The 21,142-nt window shown below is 34.6% G+C and overlaps 1 non-coding gene and 1 pseudogene across 1 annotated transcript; both read right to left on the bottom strand.

Moving 5' to 3' along the window:
• Nucleotides 1-824: 824 nt before the first annotated feature.
• Nucleotides 825-1,764, bottom strand: LOC109676212 (olfactory receptor 4S2-like; annotated as a pseudogene).
• Nucleotides 1,765-13,215: 11,451 nt separating this feature from the next.
• LOC141415813 (U12 minor spliceosomal RNA) lies at nucleotides 13,216-13,365 on the bottom strand. Its single transcript, XR_012440770.1, has one exon. It is a non-coding gene; the product is annotated as a U12 minor spliceosomal RNA (small nuclear RNA).
• Between the last annotated feature and the right edge of the window lie 7,777 nt (nucleotides 13,366-21,142).

Below are 21,142 nucleotides of genomic sequence, written 5' to 3' on the forward strand. Positions count from 1 at the left end.
CCAGGCTGAGAAGACCAAAAATCTATGTTCTCTGTCATATGTGGACTTTATATCTAGCACAAATGCAACAATGTTGTTGGACTTGGGTCACATGCTAAGGGGAGAGCACATATGGGGGAATAGGGACAGGTAGCAAATCCAAAACTTGAAAGTGTTTTATGTCCCCACTGCAGAAGAGCTAATACAGTAACCTTAAAATGATGGAGGGTTATATGGGAAGGTGACTGGGAAGTAGTGAAGAGGTCAGGTAGAGATGAATCAATTCAGGTTGTAATACACTTGTGCATGGAAACAAAGCTAGGAATGTCTCTGTATAGGTATCCTTATCTCAACTAGCAAAAATGTTATGTCTTTCTTATTGCTAATGTCTACTCTTCAATAAAATTGGAGGAAAGGGCAGACAGGTTCTACCTGGAGGCAAGAGGGGTGGGGGGGAAAGAAGAGGGTGGGGGGCAGGAGGAGATATGGCCCAAACAATGTATGCACATGTGAATAAATGAATAAAAGAAAAGGATTACATAGGAAAATTTTTTATCCTTTGAAACTAATGGCAAAGGGTAAAATTTAAAGGAAAATCATGATGCTGTCCATTATCACGATGAGATTCTGTGCTTAGTAATATTCTTGCAGGCTTAATTACAGAAATTATCTCACCATGAGGTACCACAGTATAACAATAATGATAATACCATACTTCTATTGGATATTTTACTCATACAAATGTTCCTCTGCAAAGTCCAAGGATGTTATGATTTTGTTCATTATACTGTGTTTGTCAAGGCTGAGAAAATTTAAAATCAATTAATTTAAATTATTACTTCTAGCTATTTCATATTAGAGTCCCAGAAAAGCTTCCTGATCCACAGTTTCTTCATTGCATTCTTTATTTCTGCATTTCTTAGGGTATAAATCGTAAGATTTAACATGGGCATAATAATAGTGTAAAATACAGCCACCACCTTATCCTCAGTAAAGTTAATATCAGGGCTCGTGTATGTGAAAGCACAAGTATCAAAAAAGATGATGACCACGGCAATGTGGGCCCCACAGGTGGAGAGAGTTTTGCGCTGCCTTCTGCTGACTGCTTTCTCAGAGACACCAGTATAAGAGTGTAGGAGACAAGTAAGATGACAAAAAACCGCCCAGTGTGATATTAGCACTGTTGGCCATCACAACACCACCAATGATATGTGTGCTTGTGCAGGCAAGTTTCAGCACAGGGTGGATATCACAAAAGTAGTGGTCAATCTCACTGGGTCCACAAAAGGGGAGTTGTATTATCAGAGACACTGGGATAACAGTATGTAAGAACTCACCCACCAATGTACCCAGTGATATTTTATTGCTTATTTCTTGTTCCATGATGGTCATATAGGGTAAAGGTTTACAGATGGTCACCTAGCGATCACAGGCCATTACAATGAGGATGAAGATCTGAGTGCATCCAAAGAAATGGACCCCAAAGAGTTGCTATATTCATCCTGCATAGGAGATGGTTTTGTTCTTTGCTAATAAGTCAAAAATCAGCTTGGGTGCTGTGAATGAAGAGAAACAAATGTCTATGAAGGACAACAAATTTAAAATGAAATACATAGGGGACTTCAAAAGATTGCCCAGGAAAATTGTCAGCATAATGAGGAGGCTTCCCAGAAGAATGACTGTGTAGAAGAATGAAAACACCACAAAATGAACATCTTTTACCACTGGGTTTTGAGAAAGACCCCAGAAAATGAATTCAGTTACATTGTTTATTTTTTTCATGAAATGGGTGTAACAGGACTAAAAGACAATTAGATAACCTGAAAAAAAATCAGAGAGACTGTTGGCATTTATTTTTAATCTCAGAATACATGAATAATTCTAGCAGTTGAAAATGTAATGCAATGGGTGCCTGCTGCTTATTGGCATGCATGCTGAAAGTAATTTAAACGCATCTATTCTGATCATCTTATCCAAAAATGACTGCCCACTTGTTCACTTTGAATAACGATACAAAGTCCAGAGACAAAAATAATATCATAAGTCATACATATGACCAAAGTTTCATATTCCTAACTATTCCTTAAGTTTTACATATCTTCTTACAGATAAAAATTTAGTTTCCTCATTGTAAAATTCACTCACTCAAATTTTAGAACAACTCTTTGATTTGAAATTTGTTATTATCTATACATCTGATAAAGTATGTGTACTATGATCATAGAATTAAAACATAGGCCCATATTATGCCTTCTGAATAAAGTCCTTGAAAATTATTAGTTATATTCACTAATGAGTCTTTAAAAATCAGACTGATTCCAAGTAGTTTTCCTCCAGATATTTGTATAGCTGAATTTATAGCCACTTGTCTTATCTGTAATTCCTAATGGCAGTAAGTGTTTTAGTGCAGTACAAAAACAAGCATAGCTACCCAAACCAAATTCTGAAATAATGTTATTGAACTTGGGTAAATCATTTACTTCATGGAACTCCTTTTATCCCATTTGTGAAGTGACAGGTTTTAATTTCACCACTAATTATCATGCTAATATTACTTTGTAGCATAATTTTTAGTTGTTATGTTTGCTAAGAATATTATAAAACATGACCATGAAAGCAGAGGTATGAAAAGTAAAGGAAATAAAAGGAATTCATAGACACAAAGCAGTCCTATTTGATCTACAAGTAGGGAAATAAGGTGTCAGGTAATTTCTCCATCTTCAAATTCAGTGTTTGAGGATGCTCCAGGGCTTAACATGTCTTGGTATTTTAAACATTTTTCTCATAGCTAAAAATAATCCAACAAGGAAGCAAAAAAGAGGAAAGGAAGAACTCTGCCATCTAATATTAACATCCTTTCCTGCAGCTTTCAATTTTTTCAGGTCTCACGCTAACATTTATTAGTTGTCCATATTTGGGAGAATGTATTATTTCAGGAAGAGATTGCCATTTAATGATAATTATTATGGGCTTAGGAGATGATTTCTATTTAATTTAAATGGATGAATAATTACCATTGTAATTTTGTATACACAAGTAGGGTCTCTTTTTTTTATTTGAGAGGAAAGGGCACATGGAGGAATTTTGACTAAAAAGGATTTCCAGATTTTTCTTAAATTTACCCATTAATGTAAATAATTCCTCTGTTATAGGTTGTCCTACTGAAACTGCATACCTTCAAGATCCAGTTACTTTGGAGCTTCCTATTACTATTTGAACTCTGTGTTCTCAGATTGTATATTTCAAAAATATTGTGCCAGGCATGCATGTATAGCTTAGAAAACCTACTGTTTTCATAAGATTTATATGTTATTGTTCTTAGATAGTAGTCACATGGCACTATTTTTCTTGCATAATACAAAATGATACTAGCAAAAATAATAATGTTAATGATCATAATAGCAATAACAAAAATAATAATGGCAATGATCATAATAGCAATAACATATATCAGATCAGAATGTATCATATCTCCTATTTTTATGTGTGTTGTCCTCTTTTGCTTTTTCAAAAACAAAAATTTCCCACTGAAAGAGCCCTTCATGTTAAGAGAATTCAGATCATAGAAATCATGGACAACAGGGAATTTTGTTACTTGACTGTCCTCTAGAAGAAACTGTTATCTATACAAGCCCAAGCCCAGATGTGTTCCTGTAGTACTCCACCACAAAGACCTAGCAGACTTATTTCAAAGGAATACTTCTTGTCCTTCTGATCATCTGATTATAACCTCTCACTTTCCTTCAAAGGATCGTCATTTTCTTATTCATATTTATGCAGCCCAAGTTATAGTCACGTATACATACATTTTTATCTTATTATCATCTCAATTTTATACCTCTATAGCATCTTGAAATCACATTGATAATATTCCAGTTATATTGACATTCCTATTTCACCACTCTATATTAATTATAGAAGAAAATAATCTCACTAGTAATTTCAAAGACTTGAGTCTTGCTTTACTTCCCTCTCCTCCTAAAGTAATTTAGATGTAGCTATGTAAAGAAGAGGAAGACTCATGGTTCATGAATTTCTGAAAAATTAATATCATGCAATCTCTGACTCCTAAACTCAAAGACTAGCAGACATAGCTGTCCTTGTTCCTGGTTCTCTGATGTACTGAAATCTGCCATATCACAGTACCTTTGTCAATAAATGTTCTTTTCTCTGCTTGTAAAGTATATTTAGGAGGAATGATGCAATATATAATGACCTTAGGGAAAGCCTTCTTTCACAGTCTTCCACAATAACAACCAAATCATATATTTAACTATGAGGTTTAATGTTCTGGATACTTTTCAATTTTTTAAACAAACATGATTTGCTTCATTGTAAGTTACTTTAATTATTAAATTTAGGACCATAACCCCAATCAACAACAATTAAACAAACAAAGTAATTTTATGTTAGTATAATTTGTTCCTTTAATTAATGGCCTTCAACATAGACATTCAATAGTTTATACTTAATATAACATTTATATGTGTCTCTTTTTCACTTATTGAAACTAAATTCTTCTACTCTTTTGAAACTTCCATTTGAAAGGGAACAGTTTGGTTCACTATTCTACTGGGATTTAATACTTTTCTTCTTAATTGTGTATATTTCAGGAGAAAAAGTTGAGAAGAGCTTCATTTCTTACTTATACTTTGGGGTGACCTGTGGTTGGACCATAGTTTTTTTGTTTGTTTGTTTGCTTTTATTTTTAGTGCTCAAATATAAATCACTGAAGTTAACTCTTGACAATTAATAGCCTTGCTTTATTTTCATTTCTGTTCTTATTATTTTTTTCCTCACTATCTGGGTTTAGCAAAGGAAATGACTACAAAAAGAAAACCTAGAAGAGCAAGAAGCTAAGGAGCAATGTGTTTGGGTTTGCAGAAACTGACCAAATAACCTAGGTCTCTGAACACAAGAGTTCTTTGAGTCCAAGAAATATAAACTGTCCTTTTGAATATATACTCAAACACTTCTGCTGCCCAACACAAAGAGAGTTAAAATTAAGGAATTGCAGAAAAATATATAACAATAAATTTTATCCATTGTTCAAATTTTCTCTCCAATTCTTTGTCCTGCAGCCTTGAATCTTGCAGAGTATTCATGATATTGAGGTCTGAGGTCCTTGGGAAGCAACTGTTGTCCTCTTTATGATCTTTAGAGATGAGGTAGTGAACATGAGAAAGGGTATTCAACTTTTCACAAGTGATTTGATCAACTTAACAACAGTTCAAAAAGTTACTGATTCAATCCCTTATGGAGGACCTCAGTCTCCTTCTGATATCTTGGGAAGACTTGATCATGAATCATGAGAACTCAAGTCTCTACAATTCTACTGAGAGTGAATCTGATCAGCAAGAGCATATCAATTCATAGATGTATGATTCTCTTATAGACCTGCAGTGTTATAGAATTTTTGTGGAAAGATGACAGACACAACTCTGGTTGAATCTTCATTTTTAAAAAAGATGGCACTCTGGGCAGGCCGGAGAGCCTTTGGCGGGAGCAGGGATGCGTGCCCAGCAACCAGGAGCGGGAAAGCTTGTGAGAGTGGCAGAGGGAGGAAAACTCCACAGGAGAGGAGGGAAGACCCACTTCCCACATGAGCTGTAAACAAACATGGTGGCTGGCAGGAGCAGCAGCACCACCCAGTAATCAGGAGCAGGAAAGCCTGTGAAAGCAGAGGTGGGAGGAGAACTGCACAGGAGAGGGGGGAAGACCCACCTCCCACATGAACTGTAAATAAACACTCAGGCCTAAGAACTCAGGTGCAGTGTTTCCTTTCCAGGTGCTTGGAAAGGGGAAACTTGTAGCAGAGGCTCATGCACAGGAGAAATCTGAGCAAACAAAGCCTGCAGGGCCAGGTGAGTGCTAAGCTCACCCCAGAGATCTGCATAAATAATGCCTCCAGCAACAGCAGGCTGACAGCAGCAGGCAGGCAAGTCACAGTTGCAGATACCATTCTCAGAACTGTCTCCAGACTCTTTTATTTTTTCTTTGTCTCCCTACCTTTGATGAGAGAAGAACCGAATTACACCTGCAAGCTGAAAATCTTACTGAAACTGTATTGCATTTGAACTTGGGACACTTGGTGGGGTTTTTTTGGTGCAGGTGTGTGTAGTTTTGTTCTACTTTATGCATCCCCTTTGATGAGACAACTACAGAACAAAATCTGAGGCACCATCTCCAGGATTGGAGACTGAGACTTCACTGTATTTGAACTTGGAGGTTTTTTGTTTTTTTGTAATTTTTAAATTTTCTATTTTTTCATTTTATTTTAATACATTTTTAGAAAGAGATTTTTCTTTCATTTAATTATTTTTTGTTTTTATTCTTACCTTTATTTTTTTATTTTTGATTTTCAATCCTCTCTCTGTCTCTCTAAAGTCTGTTCAGCTAACTGTCGATTAGTACACTAAAGTTCCCTGTTTATACCTTGGAAATCTTCTTGTCTGATACCTTGTTCTGTTTTCTCTCTCCAGTCTGTGTATTTGTTTTTCCCATTTCTTTAACTTCTTGCTTTCCATCTCAGCTCACCCTTCCATTCTAAATATTACCATTGTTATTATTACAAGCTAGAAAATACTTAATTGCACACAGTACAGGGACAGTAACAACACCAAAGACAATGATGGGAAGACAGAAAAAACAGGGAAACCAGTTTCCCCACAGCAAAAAATTAGTACAGGAACCAGAGGGAATGAAGAGAACAGAAACTCAGATCCAGACTCCAACAAAATGAAGATAAACTATGCCAAAGGACCCAATGAAGCCCACAAGAATAATTGAAAAGAAGACATACTACAGGTACTCAATGAGAATTTTATAGAGGTGATACTGGATAGGGTCAACGAAAATGTACAAGAGACACACAAGAAATTCCAAGAAAACAAAAATAGAGATTTTGAAAAAACAAAAGAAGAAATAAAGGAAACCATAGAAGCACAAATGAACACCAAAGTGAAAGAGAGAACACGATGAATAAACAGAAAATTAACTCAGGACAAAAATAGACAACATTAAAGAGGAAAATATCCAGGATATGGAAAACCTCAGAAAAAAGAACGAAACAGAACTGCAAAACAAAACGGAAGACCAATCCAGCAGAATAGAACAAACAGACGACAGAATCTCAGAACTTGAAGATGAAATGGTAATTAAAGGAAAAACCAAAGAACTATTAATTAAACAACTCAAGACCTGTGAAAAGAAAATGCAAGAACCCACCGACTCCATCAAAAGATCAAACTTGAGAATCATGGGCATCGAAGAAGGAGAAGAGGTGCAAGCAAAGGGAATGTGTAATATATTCAAGAAAATAATAACGGAAAATTTCCCAATTCTAGAGAAAGATATACCCATACAGATGCAAGAGGCCTCCAGGACACCAAACAGACCCGATCAAAATAGAAACACCCCATGACATATCATCATTAAAACAACAAGTTCAGAAACTAAGGAAAGAATATTGAAGGCTGTAAGACAGAAAAAACAAGTAACATACAAAGGTAAACCCATCAAAATCACAGCAGACTTCTCAACAGAAACATTAAAAGCAAGAAGAGCATGGGGTGAGATCTTCCAGGCACTGAATCAAAATAACTTCAACCCCAGGATACTCTACCCAGCAAAACTATCATTCAAAATAGATGGAGCAATAAAAGTCTTCCATGATAAGCAGAAACTAAAACAATATGTGACCACAAAGCCACCACTACAAAGGATTCTTCAAGGGATTCTGCACACAGAAAGTGAAACCCAACTTAACCATGAAAAGACAGGCAGCACCAAACCACAGGAAAAGAAAAAGCAAGACAGTAGAGAGTAACCTAAACTTAGGTACACACAATCAAACATTCAAACAACTAAGACAACTAAATGATAGGAATCATCACATACCTAATCAGTAATAACACTTCATGTTAATGGACTTAATTCACCCATCAAAAGGCACCGCTTGACGAAATGGATTAAAAAGGAAGATCCAACAATTTGTTACTTACAGGAGACCCATCTTACTGACAGAAATAAGCATAGGCTAAGGATGAAAGGCTGGAAGAAGATTTACCAAGCCAATGGCCCTCAAAAACAGGCAGGAGAAACAATACTTATCTCTGAAAAAGTAGAATACAAACCTACATTGATCAAACGAGATAAAGAAGGACTTTCCATACTAATAAAAGGTGAAATAGACCAAAAGGAAATAATAATTATCAACCTGTATGCCAACACACCCAATTTCATCAAACATACCCTGAAAGACCTAAAAGCATATATAAACGCCAACACAGTGGTTGCGGGAGATTTTAGCACCCCATTATCATCAATAGATAGGTCATCCAAACAAAAAATCAATAAAGAAATCCAAGATCTAAAATATGCAATAGATCAAATGGACCTATTTGATGTCTACAGAACATTTCATCCAACCTCTACACAACATACTTTCTTCTCAGCAGCCCATGGAACCTTCTCCAAAATAGATCATATCCTAGGGAACAAAGCAAGCCTCAGCAAATATAAGAAAATAGAAATTTTACCGTGCATACTATCTGATTACAATGCAGTAAAAGTGGAACTCAACAACAAAAGTAAAGACAAAAAATATGGAAAGAGCTGGAAACTAAATAACTCATTATTTAATGAAGAATGGATCATTGATGAAATTAAAGAGGAAATTAAAAAGTTCCTGGAAGTCAATGAAAATGAAAACACAACCTATGGGAACCTATGGGACACAGCTAAGGCAGTTCTGAGAGGAAAGTTTACAGCCATGAGTGCATATATTAAAAAGACTGAAAGATCCCAAATCATGACCTAATGATACATCTCAAACTCCTAGAAAAACAAGAACAAGCAAATCCCAAAACAAATAGAAGGAGAGAAATAATAAAAATAAGAGCTGAAATCAATGAAATAGAAACCAAAAAAAACATACAAAGAATTAATGAAACAAAAAGTTGGTTCTTTGAAAAAATAAAGAAGATCGATAGACTTCTGGCAAACCTGACTAAAATGAGTAGAGAAAAAACTCAAATTAGTAGAATCAGGAATGCAAAAGGGGAGATAACAACAAACACCATGGAAGTCCAGGAAATCATCAGAGACTACTTTGAGAACCTATATTCAAATAAATTTGAAAATCTTAAAGAAATGGACAGATTTCTAGATACATATGACCATCCAAAACTCAACCAAGAAGAAAATAACACCTGAATAGATCTATAACACAAAATGAAATTGAAGCAGCAATAAAGAGTCTCCCCAAAAAGAAAAGTCCAGGGCCTGATGGATTCTCTGCTGAATTCTATCAGACCTTTAAAGAAGTACTGATACCAACCTTCCTTAAACTGTTCCATGAAATAGAAAGGGAAGGAAAAATGCCAAACACATTTTTTGAAGCCAGTATTACACTTATCCGAAAACCAGGCAAAGACACCTCCAAAAAGGAGAACTATAGGCCAATCTCCTTAATGAACATTGACACAAAAATCCTCAACAAAATAATGGCAAACTGAATTCAACAACACATCAAAAAGATTATTCACCACGACCAAGTAGGCCTCATCCCAGGGATGCAGGGGAGGTTCAACGTACAAAAATCAATAAACGTAATAAACCACATTAACAGAAGCAAAGACAAAAACCACTTGATCATCTCAATAGATGCAGAAAAAGCCTTTGATGAGATCCAACACCATTTCATGATAAAAGCTCTAAGAAAACTAAGAATAGAAGGAAAGTACCTCAACATTATAAAAGCTGTATATGACAAACCTACAGCCAGCATTATACTTAACGGAGAAAAACTGAAACCATTCCCTCTAAAATCAGGAAACAGACAAGGATGCCCACTATCTCCACTCCTATTCAACATAGTACTGGAATTCCTAGCCAGAGCAATTAGGCAAGAAGAAGGAATAAAAGGAATACAAATAGGTAAAGAAACTGTCAAAATATCCCTATTTGCAGATGACATGATCCTATAACTTAAAGACACAAAAAACTCTACTCAGAAGCTTCTAGACATCAGCAATAGTTATAGAAAAAAAATCAACATAGAAAAATCATTAGCATTTCTATACACTAACAATGAGCAAACTGAAAAAGAATGTATGAAAACAATTCCATTTACAATAGCCTCAAAAAAAATCAAATACCTAGGTGTAAACCTAACAAAAAATATGAATGACCTCTACAAGGAAAACTATACACTTCTGAATAAAGGGATTGAGGAAGAGTATAGAAAATGGAGAGATCTCCCATGCTCATGGATTGGTAGAATCAACATAGTAAAAATGTCTATACTCCCCAAAGTAATCTACATGTTTAATGCAATTCCCATCAAAATTCCAATGACATTCATTAAAGAGATCAAAAAATCTACCATGAAATTTATATGGAAACACAGGAAGTCACGAATAGCCAAGGCAATACTCAGTCAAAAGAATAATGCTGGAGGTATCACAATACCTGACTTTAAACTATATTACAAAGCAGTAGCAATAAAAATAGCATGGTACTGGCACAAAAACAGACATGAAGACCAGTGGAACAGAATGGAGGACCCAGATATGAAGCCACACAACTATAACCAAGTTGTCTTTGACAAAGGAGCTAAAAATATATGATGGAGAAATAGCAGCCTCTTCAACAAAAACTGCTGGGAAAACTGGTTAGCAGTCTGCAAAAAACTGAAACTAGATCCATGTATATCACCCTATACCAAGATTAACTCAAAATGGATCAAGGATCTTAATATCAGACCAGTAATCTAAAGTTGATACAGGAAAGAGTAGGAAATACTCTGGAATTAGTAGGTATAGGTAAGAACTTTCTCAACGAAATCCCAGCAGCACACCAACTAAGAGATAGCATAGATAAATGGGACCTCATAAAACTAAAAAGCTTCTGTTCATCAAAAAAATGGTCTCTAAACCGAAGAGAAGACCCACAGAGTGGGAGAAAATATTTGCCAGCTACAAATCAGACAAAGGACTGATAACCAGAATGTATAGGGAACTTAAAAAACTAAATTCTCCCAAAACTAATGAACCAATAAAGAAATGGGCAAGTGAACTAAACAGAACTTTCTCAAAAGAAGACATTCAAATGGCCAAAAAACACATGAAAAAATGCTCACCATCTCTAGCAATAAAGGAAATGCAAATTAAAACTACACTAAGATTCCACCTCACCCCTGTTAGAATAGCCATCATTAGCAACACCACCAACAACAGGTGTTGGAGAGGATGCAGGGAAAAAGGAACCCTCTTACACTGTTGGTGGGAATGTAAACTAGTACAACCACTCTCAAAACAAATTTGGAGGCTACTTAAAAAGCTAAACATTGATCTACCATTTGATCCAGCAATACCACTCTTAGGAATATACCCAAAAGACTGTGATACAGGTTACTCCAGAGGCACCTGCACACCCATGTTTATTGCAGCACTATTCACAATAGCCAAGTTATGGAAACAGCCAAGATGCCCCACCACTGACGAATGGATCAAGAAAATGTGGTATCTATACACAATGGAAGTTTATGCAGCCATGAAGAAGAATGAAATGTTATCATTCGCTGGTAAATGGATGGAATTGGAAAACATTATTCTGAGTGAGGTTAGCCTGGCCCAAAAGACCAAAAATTGTATATTCTCCCTCATATGCGGACATTAGATCAAGGGCAAACACAACAAGGGGTTGGACTTTGAGCACAGGATAAAAGTGAGAGCACACAAGGGAGGGTTAGGATAGGTAAGACACCTAAAAATTTAGCTATGATTTGTTGCCCTTAATGCAGAGAAACTAAATCAGATACCTTAAAAGCAACTGAGGCCAATAGGAAAAAGGGACCAGGAACTAGAGAAAAGGTTAGATCAAAAAGAATTAACCTAGAAGGTAACACACATGCACAGGAAATTAATGTGAATCAGCTCCCTGTATAGCTGTCCTTATCTCAACTAGCAAAAACCCTTGTTCCTTCCTATTATTGCTTATACTCTCTCTTCAACAAAATTAGAGATAAGTGCAAAATAGTTTCTGCTGGCTATTGAGAGGGTGGGGGGTGGGAGGGAGTGGAGTGGGTGGAAAGGGAGGTGGTGGGGGCATGGGGGAGAAATGACCCAAGCATTGTATGCACATATGAATAATAAAACAATAAAAAAAAAGAAATTCCAACAAAAACAAAAACAAAAAAAGATGGCACCCTTTTTCATTTCCAAATTGAACAAAATATTTTATTCAATACTGAAAATTTCTATTTCTTCTCACAAATGGTTTTAGGTTTCTCCCTGGAACAATATAAACTAACATAAATTCATTTTTATGCAATGCTCAATTTGTGTATAAATCCAGCTTTCATAGTCTTTTCATATACCATCAATTTTCTCATTTGCACATACTGAGGGAACTGAAACATTTATCACATATCAGAATCTCTAGAATTAAAGAAGTTTGTTGTTCATATGTGGAAATGCTTGAATTTTTTTCAGTTTTCTAATGTGTCTAGTTCTTGTATAATGAACAGGTTTGAATGCAAAACTGTTCCTACCAGCTGAGTAACATAACATTGCTATTTTATATGTGTGGGAAATACGCTACTTTGATTGTCCCTGGGCCCACTGTGAACTGTGATTTCCTCACCCAAACATTGCCTAGATCAGCAGAACTCCAGCTTACCCAAATACACAGGAAAGAGAGTTAAATATTTTTAACATCCACTATGAGCTTTATAATTGACATTTGCACAGTGCCATTGTGCTTGCTGATTCAAGAACAGCCAGTACCAATTATATGCATATACATGATATATGGAATACATATGTCATTGTTAAATGACATCATTTTACATGAAAAATTATAATAAAAAAAAAAGCTCTGTATATAAAATCATGTATGGAATGATACTGCAAAATAAATATACATTGAAATGTAGAAAACTGATCTAATTACCATAGGTATTACTTTACATACATAGCAATGTCTGTGATCACACCAATTTCAAGACTGGATACACTTCTATCAATTACAATCAATATGCTGTATAAAAATTTCTTTAGGTTAGTCTTTCTAACTGAAATTTATGGATGTATCATAATTCTATTTTAAATTTTTTAAGGTAACTACACTGTTTTCAACAATGAATATACTAACTTGTAGCCCCAATAATTATATTCAAATGTTCATTTTCTTTCCATACCCACATATTTGTCTTTTATCTTTTTTTATAAATGGGCAGATCACTACATCCAGGCATCCCACAAAGTAGGTGAGTCACCTTAGGGGAAACCTTTACCTGCTCAAAAGTTCGTTTCGCATTAGCAGTGAGAATTTCAGGTGTCACACCAGTCATAATTTTCCTTACTTATAAGTTTAAGGTATCTTTCATCTTCTGATTATAATAATTCTAACAATAGAGGCATGGAATGCATTGATACCCCATTGTTATAATATGTACATTAAGCTCATTAGTCCATTAGTCCATTTTTAATGGACTTCTTTCTTGCTATTGAGTTGTTTGAGTTTTATGTACTTTGCATGTCAACAAATTATCAAGTGTATTGTTTGCAAATATTTTCTTTCTTTGTTTAGATAATCTCTTCACTCTGGTGACTACCAACTTTCTATATCTTTTTTTTTGTAGTATTGAGGTTTGAACTCAGGGCTTCTTGCTTATTAAGCAGATGCTCTACCACTTCAGCTACTCTACCAGCCTGATTATCACCTTTCTGCACTGAAGCTTTGTAGTTTGCTGTAATCTCATTTTTCTCTTTTCATTTTTGTTGCCTGTAGTTTAGAAATCATATTAAAAATTAATTTCCCAGACAAATACCATAGAACTTTTCCTAAAGGTTTAACCCTCTTAATTTTAATATTCAGATATTGCATTTGTCTTAGAGGAATTTTCAGATGATATTTTGTATATAGTCTAGTTTCCTTTTTCTGCACACAAATATCCAGTTTTCTTAGTCTCATTTATTTAGAGAAACTTCATGTCTTTTCTCCATTACATGTTCTTGTAGTCTTTGTCAAAACTCAGTTGAACACAGAGAAATGTATTCATTCATAGGGTCCCTCTTTTTTTCCAGTAATCTTTATGCCTACTTTTATGATAGTACCATTCTATTTTGATAACTATGACTTTTTAATATATTTTGTATTCTGTTAGTGTGATGTCTCCAGCTTTGCCATTTTTAAAAATTTGTATTTTAATTTAGAAACCAATAATTATACATATTATGGGGCAAAATGTAAATATTTTAATTCATGTATACATTGTGGAAAAATCCAATAAGTTAATTAACATGTCTGTTATCTCAAATGTTGTCATTTATTTGTGGTAAGAAAAAAGGATGGAATTAGAGATCATCATTGTAAGCAAAAAAAAAAGCACTCAGAAAGACAAATGTACCATGTATTCTCTTATATGTGGAATTTAAATAAAAAATGGACATGGAAATAGAAGACTGATTATTTGAGAAGAAGAAGGGCAAAGGGGACAAAAGATAGGGATAAAAAAGATAAAAATTTAAAAATAAGAATAAAAAGATGGATATAAATATAAAAATATTTTATACATTTATGAAAATGTTATAAAAATACATGATTTTATACTGCTAATACATACTAATAATGTTTTTCATTCCACTTATATAGTAGTTTTGAAGTATGCAATACAACTACCTTGACTTTGTTATATAATACATCACCAATATGATTCCTGTTGTTTAACTGAAACTTTGTATCCTTTGACCACTAAACCCAGCCATTGGTTAAGATTGTGTCTTGAGAGCTTGTTCTTTTGCTCTGACTGATCTGATCTTCCCCATTTCAAACTCTCAAGTAGCTAGGATTACAAACATGAGCCATTGGTTCCTAACTAGAACAAGTCTCTTAAAGTTGACTAGTAATCCATTAAAGTGTCAAGTTATAATTTTTAATTAGAAAAATCTAAAAGAAATACCAACTAGATATATTTTGGAATACATATTCAAAAAAAATATTGGTTTATTAAAAAAGAAAGTCAAAATAGATGACTGTATTAATATTGAAAGAGAATATTTTTCAAAGATTGAAATGAAAAAGGAAGCAAGGAAGAAATAGTGTATTTAGCATTAATCAATATCAATCCAAATTTGAAAGAATATATTGACTTATTGAACTCATTTCAACAGATGAAGCAAATGTTTGCTAACTCAAACTAACAAACATCGTGTTTGATATACAACTTGCAAATTATTTTTAAAATCAAACGTCTTAAAAGTTAGTTTTATGTGTACTAACAATCTGAATGAAAACTACATCCCAAAAATGCTGTAAAATGTCAGATCCACCCTGGCCTTTTGCTTTTGTCTTTCTTCCTTCCACCTGAAAATGAGCATCAAGGGTCAGTTGCCTCAGTGCAATGAGTCTGAAGTTTCTGGAGGAAGAAGCTTCATGTAGAGTCAGGAAAAGTATTTAAAGGTTTTGGAAGGATGTTGGTACAATACCAATGGAAATACCTATGGTAATTCTTGGACCAGTCTAGTAAAAATAAGTCTAATCTAGGTTGTAATTTACATATGTTTTAAAATATATTTAAGCATGTTTTTAAAAATTAGATTATTTCAAATATGTGATGACAAATATTGAAGATAGGTTTTATGGTCAGTTACCAAAAAGTTATCAAATAATATTGCTAATTTCTTTATGAGGAATAAACCCTTACACATTCTGTATAGATTGTAGTATTTTTCCTCTACATTTATTGCAAAGGCTGCTTATTTATTAAAATTGAAGTCATTTTTTTTAGTAACAATATTAGGATCAAACTTAAATGTTTTCATTTTTTATAAGGTTATCCTCAATTTATTTTCTTCCCTTAATCCATTCCTTAACCCAAGTTATTTCATTGCACTTCCAATACTAATTTTGCCAGACTATTTGATTCCTCTTTCCTAAAGAAAGAATCTCCCCAGGAAAGAGACAGATAATGTTCTGTTTAAATAAGTGCTTTTTTGCCTTTTCAATAAACTATTAGCTAAAGTAAAACAGAAACTACTCTTTCTCACCTGAATTTAATATGGTAAAAATAATAGTGATATTTTGAGCATTCACTATAATGTGCTAGTAATTGTGGTCAGGAACTCAAAATAACTTTCAAATTTATATAATATTCCCATATTTTGTATTATTAATGTTTCTATGGAGGCACAGAATTAATGTGATAAATCTAGACAGTAAATAACTATCTTATTAAAACTTGACTTCGGCCAAGATTCTTCACCATTATAACTGAAGAATATTAACACGCTTTATACAGAGTAGTCACATAAGAAATATTGCTGGATTTTCAAATTAATAAACAAAACCAAATAATGTATTGAATATTTCAAAATCATGTCTACATTTTATATTATATAGCTAAGATTCAAGTACAATTTAGACTCAAATTATTCCAGAATTAAAGATTTATATTATATGTAGTTTTTTTAGCGCATTCACATAAGAATTGCAACAGCAACAGCTTAAATTACTAAGAAAACCTTTGTTATACTAATTATGCCATAATGAAAATAACTGTTTATGTTATTAATTCTTAAGTTTTTGCTGAACTACACTCATAGTAGTGTTTCACTCTTTGCATAATTTTATCATTATTATTTTTATGTCAGAAATACTGCAAGCAGAAATTATTTTTTGAATATCAAATTTAGGAATATTGGCATATGCCTGTAGGCCCACATACTTGGAGGCTTAGGCAGGATGATCACTTGAGCCCACAAGTTCAAGACCAGTGTGGGAAACACAGAGAGTTCATGTCTTAAGATGTGCTTGTGTATCTACAGGTACAGAAAAATGGCTGAAGGATTCAACACAGCAACATGGTCAAAACCTAATTAGAAACACATTTAAAGTATGAAAAAGAAGACAAGTATTACATGATATACTAAAGCCAAAGTCCAGGGTACCACCTCAGACTGTGTAGCTAGCATACGTAAGTTTGAATCTCTGACCTACTGTTAACCAGCTGTGTGACTTTGGGTATGATGCTTATCTCACTGAAATTCAGATTCTTCATCTATACAATAAGAATGTACACTTTATCATATACAGTAAGGGATGTATTATATATACCATATAACATGATATTTTTAGAAACCTTCTGATGGAATTTGTCAGTATAAAAGTAGCATGAAGTAATTGGAAATGTGTGAAAGACAAAACACTGAGAACCAGAGCCAAATACAAGAGTAATTCCTTATGCAAAACTAGGTGAAACTGAAATTTTTGATCCTTATTATTGGTCTTCATCCATGTGTTTTACTTATTCATCTGTAGAGATAATTTAACTGACTTGATTAAGTGATTTGATAAATATAATATATTCAGCTGGAATACATAGTCATTTAAGTGGATATAAATGTTTAAATTTTCCATATATTCTTTTTCTTATTTATGGAAATGTCATCTTCTCATAGGTGACAGTTTTGATCATTTTGGGCACATTTAGTAGAAAGAGTAAAACTGCTTTCATTTTAGAAATAATGAGTTATTCATTCCATGTTTCTTGTGCTAAAGCTATATTTCAAATCTCCTTTACCATGTGGTAGATGAGAACTTTTAGGCTTAATAGTTATTAATAGATTAATAACAATAGATGGCCTTAGAAAGATACAGGATAGTGAATCTTTTCAATTATGAGGCATTAATTCTGTAAATTTGGGGTCAGAGTTGAATTTTTATGGAATACAGACTAGCTGATGTGGAAACTATCAATTTCTTTTTTCTTTCAGTTGATGACAAGTTTCTATTGACATGTCTCTGTATTCATTAGTCTGCCATCTTAACTAGAAAACAGAAACTCTCAGTTTTTAGAAGCTTGATAAGAAAAAGTTATTTGAACTCTCTAAATGTGTATATTAATTTGGGCCTTAATATGTGAGTAATTAGGCACTATATTTGTCATATATTTTCTTTTGAAAAAAGTCCTACAACCTGCTACTTTGGATATTTGCATAGCATATGAAATGTCTCCCACTGACTCACCATTATGAAGTCTTACTAAAGCTAAAAATTGATATCAGAGAAGTGGGGTCATTGATTTGACTATCTGACCATACAGTATAGAAGTCTGAAACTGGTTTGTAGAAAAAACCTGGAAAAGTTAAACAAAGTGGGCTAGAGAAGTCCTATAGTTCTTAGTGGTGATTCTGGTTGGACCTCTGAAGCTCAAAATGTCAACAGAAATGTAGACAGTAAAGATTGATCATGAGGCTTTAGATAGGAACAAGGACTATACTGCAAATTGAACTAGAAACTATTTGTTTTTCCTTCTGGCAAAGAGTTTGTTGACATTTTGTTCATTTTCTGAGACTTAGAGTGAGGTTGAATTTAAATATAATGGTCTAATTATTTCAGTGGAAGAAATTTTCAGACATCACAAGATTTGGGATGTGGCAAGGATATTGCTGATTGCTTTTAGTTAAATATACAGTGATAAATAGAAGCAAAAAGCACAGTGGGAAGTTTTGGAAAATGTGCAGTTTGGCCAGAAGAGGACTCTACTTAAAGTTGTCAACTAAGAGAGTATGATTGTTGAAGAGATTAGTGCCATTAAAAAGAAATCAAGTAATTTGTAGTTGGACTATAGGAACAATGTTTGAAAGCATCTCAGGAATTGGTGAGAACCCTCCTATCTCAGGAAGAAGGACAAATGATGTTAACTCATTTAAAAGACTTTGCTTTCTGAAGATAGCTCCAAGGCATCTTTCACACAAAGAGCCTGCCTATAAACATGTTTCTTTGGGATTCTATTGAAAGGGTCAGCCACCCTGGCACTAAGAGGTCATAGTAGCATGATCCCAGTTGATGTGAACACTGCTTGAGCTTGTATCAAATGCTAACATGGTCCACATGATATTGGTTTTGCAGACATGTGATTATGTAGTCATGAGGGCTTCTACCTAGATTTCAAAGAAAATGCTGGGATGAAAAAAACTGTCACAGGATGTTACCTTGAAGACAAGCTCTCAGACGCAATGCATGAACCTGTGATAATGAAGCCTAAGATGCAATGAAGACTCCAGAATGTTGGAGACTCAAGGAATATGGAATATTTGCCAAGAAAAGCCAAAGGTAATTAGTACAATCAGTTCTACATAAAGGCCATATGGGCAGCCGACTAGAGAGAGACTATAGCATCTCTTTTGGAATAAGAATGAATACTCTGTATCCTGTGTGTTAGTGGCATGGAAAATGTGTTTTGATGTTTACAGTGTCTCACTGCTAAAACATTGTTTTCAGTCTCAGTGGAGATTTTGGTCTTATAATTTTGAAAAATGTTGAAATTGTTAAGACTTAGGGGACTTATGGAGATGAACTAAATGCATGTTTCATTATGAGCCCTTGAGGGCCAGAGGCAGAGTGTTTTGAAATGTTTCTCATAAGACCATATATTGAATGATTGGTCTCTAGGTTCTAGCACTATTTTTGGAAGTTCTGCACTCTGTTGGAGGTGGAGCCTAGCTGCAGGAAGTATGTCATGTGGTGAATGCATTTGAAGGTTATACCCAGTCCCTTGTTCCATCTTCACTTTCTGCTTCCTGGCCACCATGAGGTATAGAATCAACTCTGACACACATTCCTGCTGTAATGATGTTCTCTACAAGCACATGTGGCCCAGTGACCATGGACTGAACCCTTTGGAACCATAAATCAAATAATCTTTTCTCTCTTAAGTTGTATATGTCAAGTACTTGGTCAAGCAAAGATAAAACTGAATAGCACACAGTAAAAATAAAATAATGCTGTGTAATTGGTGGCTGACATCTGTGGAGTAGAAAGAAGAAATCCCACAATAATTCACAATGAGATTTTACTTAATCCTGGGGCAAACTAAATAAAGTACACAGAAGTAAGATGCATTCTTTATTGTTGCAGCAATTCTAAAACTAAAGCTTATAGAGAACTTCTCCCTCTTACGGAATATACTATAAAATCCAGTTTTAAAATTAACTTTGCTTTGTACAATTGTTGGACTTTGACAGTTTTAATCTTTTGTTTCTATTTATATTCTGTATATCTGATTAAAGTATCTTTATATTCTCTTTCTTATTTTCCCTTTAGTTCTGCTTTTCTGCTCCTTCTTTTCTATGCAGTCATGATATATGAACCATGACACCTACTTAGAATTCAATCTTAAACCATATCCTTTCCATCATCCCTATTGCCATCCCCACTTATATTTTCATTCTGTCTTCAGTTCGAACCACTTTCTCACTAATAGTTTGCCTACCTATATCTCTCCATTCATAATTTTTCTTTACTACCTACACTTTTAATTTAGACTGCTAGATCTTTTTTCAAATTATTGCTGCTGTTGGTTTGTTTAATTTCCTTTACTTCTCTTCCTCCTCTTCCCACTTACAACATTAACTAGAGCTTCCCTACCTACCTCACTACTTTCTCATAAACCCCTATTAGTAAGCTAAACCACCACCGCTTCCTGCCTTATAAAACCAAATGACTATTATTCATTAGTGTTGCCTCACCCATCTTCTTCCCATTAATATCTTTATTAACTTAGATCTTCTTTAATCATGAAGAATCTTCTTTGCCCCTATACTTCTCTAAATATACTGGAGAAGAAACAATGATTAGACTGCATCAAGGTTTAGCATAACATCAAAACTGTGATTTAATCATCTTTGAGAGCTCCTCCTGTTTGGCCAGTGGGCAGCCACCGCAAGGCGATCAGGGACTTTCTACTCCACCCTTCCTCTTCTTCTTCACCCTCTGGTTGCCACGGCAACTCCCGGGGCGGCAGCGGGCCAACGCCTGCTGGTGGGCAATCACCCTCCCCTTTCCTCCTCCCCCTATGGTTGCCATGGCAACCCCTGCTGGAGGGCAATATGTTTCAACCTATCATATAGGTCCATATTACCCTGAGCCCCTCCTTCACTAGGCCTCAACCTATCCTAGTGTTCTGCAATACCCTAAGCTCTTGACTTCACCCAGATTATAAAAACTGGGCTGCCTTCACCATGCTTCTTTATTTGGTATTTAGGGGTGGGTGGCTGGACCTGGCATGTGGGATCTTAAGAGTTTGGGCCTTGGGTCCAAAACTCTGGTTGCAAAAGTTCTACAATCCTTTCAATATTAAAGCTGAATATTAGTG

Source organism: Castor canadensis, chromosome 1, assembly GCF_047511655.1.
Source record: "Castor canadensis chromosome 1, mCasCan1.hap1v2, whole genome shotgun sequence".
In the NCBI taxonomy this organism is placed as follows: domain Eukaryota; kingdom Metazoa; phylum Chordata; class Mammalia; order Rodentia; family Castoridae; genus Castor; species Castor canadensis.